Source organism: Lonchura striata, chromosome 6 (assembly GCF_046129695.1).
Source record: "Lonchura striata isolate bLonStr1 chromosome 6, bLonStr1.mat, whole genome shotgun sequence".
NCBI lineage: Eukaryota > Metazoa > Chordata > Aves > Passeriformes > Estrildidae > Lonchura > Lonchura striata.
This window is the reverse complement of record NC_134608.1, coordinates 61,020,117-61,026,116: the sequence shown is the minus strand read 5'-3', so window position 1 is coordinate 61,026,116 and position 6,000 is coordinate 61,020,117. Positions and strand designations below refer to the sequence as shown.

General features: G+C 36.9%; 1 long non-coding RNA gene across 1 annotated transcript in view; it reads right to left on the bottom strand.

The window, feature by feature from the left end:
* Positions 1-274: 274 nt before the first annotated feature.
* LOC116183689 (uncharacterized) overlaps positions 275-6,000 on the bottom strand; it is a 30,629-nt gene continuing 24,903 nt past the window's right edge. Inside the window, exons 2-3 of the long non-coding RNA XR_004148357.2 lie at positions 756-914; positions 275-299 (exon numbers count right to left, since the gene is read on the bottom strand). This is a non-coding gene — a long non-coding RNA (uncharacterized LOC116183689). The remainder of the gene's footprint in view (positions 300-755; positions 915-6,000) is intronic.

Sequence of the window (6,000 nt, the reverse complement as noted above, 5' to 3'; positions counted from 1 at the left end):
CCCCGTTTGCTTATCAGCCAGAGGGTTTCTGAGATATTTCAATAATATCCAGGAAATCAATCTTACATGAAACTGAAGGAAAACATCTAATGTCATTGAACAATAAATATCAGTTCTGTCAGTGGCTTACCTTTGAGCTGGGGCCTTAGGATGTTTCTCTTCCAGTTTCCTCACCAGTGCCACTGTCAGCTGTGCAGTCTCCCCCAGGGGATCTGCAGGCATTAAATGGGCGTCCAAAGGTCCTGAAAGTTGTTTCTGATTGGGGTTGCTGACATTTTTTTTTTTTTTTTTTGCAGGACCTAAGAGATGGAAGTACAACCATGCAATTTATACGTTGCTAATTAAAATAATGTGTGTCTACTTTTTCAAGCTAGGCTGTTGATTAGCAGGAAATGTCAGAAATACAAATAGCTATGTCAAGATGCATCAAGAAGCACAAATCTAGAGATGTGGTGGTTTGGTGGTTGTTTTTTTTTTTTGTTGTTGTGTTGTTTGTTTGTTTCTCTTTATTAGTTTTTTTCTCATAGAAAATAGTAAACTTCAAAAAGTTGTCTTACATAGGCTATAAGAATAAACTCTGAGACAAATATATGTAGCTTTTTATTCCTCTATAATTCCACATATAGCTATTATTTGCCTGATATATAAAAACCTTATTAAATTAAGACATCAAATAGGGTTTTTTTTACAGGAAATAAGCTTCCACACTGATATTTCTCTTTCCAAACTGGGTTTTTGAAAGGACTGTCTCTGACCTGCCTCTGGCTTAATGCTGTGACCTCTTCTGCTGAGCTGCTGTCTATCTCCTGATGGGCTGCAGCCCAGGCCCCATGGTGAATGTGGTTTTCTGTCTGGGTCACCTCCTCTCTTTCATTTAGCTCCTCTAGGTAGGTCAGGACAAACTCAGGGTAAGCCTGGAGGAAAGGACAAAGGCAGAGGAATAACGAAGGAAAAACATCAGCTACATCAGCAGAATCACAGCAGTCTGAACACCAGGGAACAGTGGGGAAAGTGGCTGCTGGTGTACCAATGTCACAGGACTTTGTGTTCCACAAAGTTTTCAAAGTCAGGGTTAAACAATGACCTTTTTATATGCACTAAAATTAAAATAAACTAAAAATATTTGAATACTATATATACCGTTTTAAGAATAAAGGCAAACAGCTCTCAAAATGAAAATTCTTCTAAGTACAAAGAAATAAAATTTTTTAACCCTGTCTTTTGGCAATGATATTTTGGTAATTTATTATTTGGTAATATTTTTTTGGTAATATTATTTATAGGTGACATTTTGGTACGTTTCCTTGTAGTACATTAAAAGACTTTATGTATTCAGAAATATCTATATGAAATATATTATTTCAGAATATTCATAATAGTCTGAAATCAAGACAAATCACGCACAGAAAAAGCCTTCCTGACGGTTTTGAAATCTGAGTAAATTTTACTGGTTTAGTTCCTCAGTCAAGTCAATTTGCCTCATTAATGCTCTTGTGGTCCTTGCTTATGTGGCAAAATGTCCCAAATAAAAAAAGACAGACAATCACAAATTATGATATTTTGAATTTGAAGCATCTACTTAACCTTGTAGAATCCAGATTTTGCACTACGGACAAGTGTTCAATGTTATTTCTTTATTCTTCTAATTTTCTCAGGTGCTGCTTCAATTCAAGCTACTTCAATTCAATCCCACTGTCCTCATGATGAAATGGGCAGAACTCTACTAGCAGGAAATATTTTTTATTTATGATGGAAATTTTAGTTTAAGGTTCTGTGAGCACCTACACTATTTTTTACAGAAAATACGTAGATATTAGGTAGACTAAATTAGACCAAGACCAGAAACTATGAAAATGACAGGTAACACTTTAGCAAATTGAAATCAATGATCCCTTAAAACCTTGTGGCCAAAGAATGAAATGTACAACAAGTACAAGAAAAGCCATATTTTTCTGTTCCATCATTCATTAGTGAATAAACACAAGTAATTTCATTTACAAGGCAGGGAATACTACAGCAGTTAAACACTTGGGCATTACATCCCAAAGCCAGTTCTGAATGGACAACCCAGACATTGGGTGATCCTTCTAAGCTCAAGTGGAAAGCAAAATACCAAAACTTTGAGTCCTGAGAAGATTTCTTTTCCTTGCATCTTAAGAATACTCAGTAATATTAAAACATTTAGTTGTTTTGATGTTGATTTGTACTGAAGAATTCCAACAGCTTCAGTTACATGACTTTTTCTTGAGCCTTCTCTCAGATTTTTCACATGAGTGAAGCTATTTTCAATTTAGGATCACTTATATTCTACTTTAAAATAAACCCCTTCAGTAGGAGGAATACAATAAACAGCGGGGGGCTTTTATTCCTTAAGGAAAAAAGTTCTTCACCAATCAATAACAGTGACTATCCTGCTGTTTATCAGCTTGTATAAGCTATATATTCCAAATATATAATACACAATATATTCCAAAACATTTATCTCCTGCTTCAATGTTCCATCCACATTTTAATTGAGTAAATAAACTCAGATCATGGTATATCTTCAGACTAATAATTGACTTATACTTTCATTTATTTGGAGTTTTAAATTTTTCATCTACTTGTATTTTGTTTAAGTTACCTGAATAAGAGCACATAACTTGACCTTTCACAAATATGGATAACATTAAATATTAATATTTTGACTAAAATGTAAGGGAAAATATCAAGATTAATTTGCTGTTGCTACATAAGAATAGTTTTTGAATAAGAGAAAAATATCAGGATTGAATTATGGATCAACATCTCAAAGACTCTTGATGATTTTACTGGCTTTTTTCAAAACAAACCAGCAGTTTTTTACATAAGCATTTCCACATAGGTATTTTCTGATTGCATAGGGGAGAGCTTGATCATGGCAAACTCTGTGAGCAGTGGGTATTAGCTCCAAGAAAGTGAATTTCCTTCTCAGTCTGGATGTGTCACATATCATTACCCTGCATTGTGCTGCTTTCCTGTATGTCAGCTTTTGTTGGCCTACATATGCTGCAACTTAAAACAACATGACACTCCAGATAAAATGAGTGTGAGACACGTGGAGAAACACACCATTTTCCAAAGACATCTGCTGTTAGCACTACCATTTTTTCCTGATAAAAACAAACACAGGCAAGAACCAAACAGTGTTGTAGCCATTGACTCCCAGAAACTTCAGAAACCTCTCTCCTCATGATATGCAAATGACAATATTTTCTGTATAAATAACAACCAGGGTGCATAGAGGAATAAAGATTTGTGCAGCAGTCAAATTAATTTTTATTTATGGATCTGGATCATTCTGGAACAATTCCAGATAACAGCTAAAACAATGAGAACATGGCCACCCTTCCTTCAGATTGTTGGAGTTCCACTGCCATTTAAACCTTCAATCTGACCAAACACACTGGAGAGGAACCTCTCAGCAATTTATTTTTCCAGGAAAACATTTTTGTTTTAATCAAAAATCTACTGTGAAAGGATTATTTTCTTCAGCTATGCAAGAGTAAGGACAACCAAACCTAATCAAAGAACATTTCACTATCTACTAAAGTTTGGCCATATTTGTTCAATAAATGAGTTCTTTTTATTTTGTGCTTGTTAACTGCTAAAAGAAGGTGTTAATAACATATCCAGATTGAGCACAGAGCCCTTAATTTCGATCCCAAAATGAGTTTTAAGTTCTTGTTAACAAAGATACAGAAAAGCAGAGAAGAAAACAACTCATTTTAGGTGCCAATCACTCTAGATTTTTTTAGAGTGGCCTCACTCTGAACACTGACTGTTCTGTCATCGCAGTTTGCTACACAGATTAAAGAATAAGGCTCATTTTTGCTACATAATAGAAATAAGAAAAATAAGAAAAGCACTGCAATTTGAGAAATAAAGCATTAAAACCAAAATTAAGACAAAAACTCTCAATTACAACTGTGAACAGGTTCTGTTCAATTAAAAAGGGTTTTAATAAAACACAGTATACTTCTATTTTCTCAAGACATATAAAATATTTATAAAAATAACATAAACAAACAATGCAGTGACATCACAACACCAAAGCAGCCATTCATTGAAAGCTTCATTTTGAAAAACAGAACACAAAAACAAATGAGAAAAAAAAAAAAAAAAAAAAAATCTATTTCTTGGGAAATACCAATACAATGTAATACTTATGCTGTTTCCAAAACCCACACATTAACAGAGCTCAAAAAATAAATTCACAGATAAAACAGTATTTATTCTCCAAATAACATGGTTCCACCAGGAAAGAACACTTGATTTCTGAAACTAGCATGCTAAATAAGCATCTTAAGCAATAAATAAAGATGTGGAGAAGAATTAAGTCCTCTGCAGCTTATTCTGTTGAATAAAAGAATTCGGAAATGAGCCATGCCTTAATGTGTTTTTTCCTTTTTCTTTAACTTTTTGGAGTGAAAGTTAATTAATGTTAATAATAGTGCAAATTAAATCAGAAAAACTACCTCAACCAGAACAGTTTTCCAGCTCTATATGATACTGACAACACTGGATTTCTTAAATCAGGTTCAAAATTATTACATTCTCATTTCTCTTTTACAATGTTTGAACCCAAGTCACATTCACTAGGAAAATAGAGAACAGATTTCTGAAAATATTTTTTCTGTCTAAAACAGACCAGTCATTTCCATTTCTCTGTTGGAAATGACCTACAATGTAACTCCCATAGCACTCCTGGGCTGCCCAAAACTTAAAGCATGTGATGAAGGGCATTGTCCAAATGCCTCTAAACCATTGTGGGACTCAGAAAAACAGAAACTTCCACAGACACAGGAGGGCTTGATCTGCAGTATTGGAAGAAGCTTGCTGCAAAAATACAATACACAGCCATAAAGCAGAAAAATAATAAACTTCTCTTTCTTTACTTGTAAGTGAGAAACTGGATGGGTAAGATGGTAAAGGGTTTATAATGTAGGGGTGTGGTTGCATGGAATAAACTCAGAGTTTAGAAATTATAATAGAAGTATCTGTGTGCATGTGAGACAGAAGCCCATTGGATAAAAGTATCTGCAGTGCAGCAAAATTAAATAAAGGTGCTAGGTTAGAAAAGCAAAATACACCCTGTGGCAGCTGTCTATTGGGTTAGAAAGTTCTGTATGGCCTTGTAACAAAGAACTTGTGACTACTCTGAGCTATGGCCCTGTTCTTGCTCCTCTAAAATCTCACAGCCTCTGAGACTGGTGTTTATCTGAGCAATAAATCATTCTTAGCCCAAAAACAGTCCCATCCCTTCATTACTAGTGGTGACAAGGATAAACCATGACAGGCCTGGGGCATCAGGTGCCTCTCTAGGAAGCAGCTCCAGCATTTGACCACCTCCCCATAAAGAAATGCCTGCTCACACCCAGTCTGAGCTTAGCCCAGCACAGCTCTGAACCATTTCTGCTCCCCACTGGATCCCAGGGAGGAGAGATTCCATTGTCTCCCCTTACCCTCCCCAGGAGACTCGAGAAAAGCCAGGTCACCTCAGCCTCCTTTACCCTGTCACAGCATGTGCCACAGTCCAGACAGCCAGCACAAAATTTCAGAAAGCTTTAAGCACTCCCCAGACACAGTAACACCTTACCTCAGCAGAAGGCTTCAGGCATCTGCCCACACAGATTAACCCCACAGCACTTGAGGAGGCTGCAGGCTCTGCTCCCTTGTCCTTCAGCCCAACCTTTCAACCTTTCATCCCCTCCTGTTGATGCACTGCCCCTGTGTGCCTCTGGGCCCTGTGTGGTTGCCCAGCACACCTGGGCACTCCCTGGCTCCTTACCTGCAATTTTATTCACCTGTCCTGCACAGCTGCACCCACTGGGGATGAGGATCAGCCCCAGCCCCACTCCCCATCACCACTCACTGAGTGCCTACATTTCCCCAAACCAGACAAGCCCAAAATCCTCAGTGGCTCCTCACAGCACACCCTTCCTAACCCTTTCTCAAGCTTTGTTGCTCTTCTCTGGATGC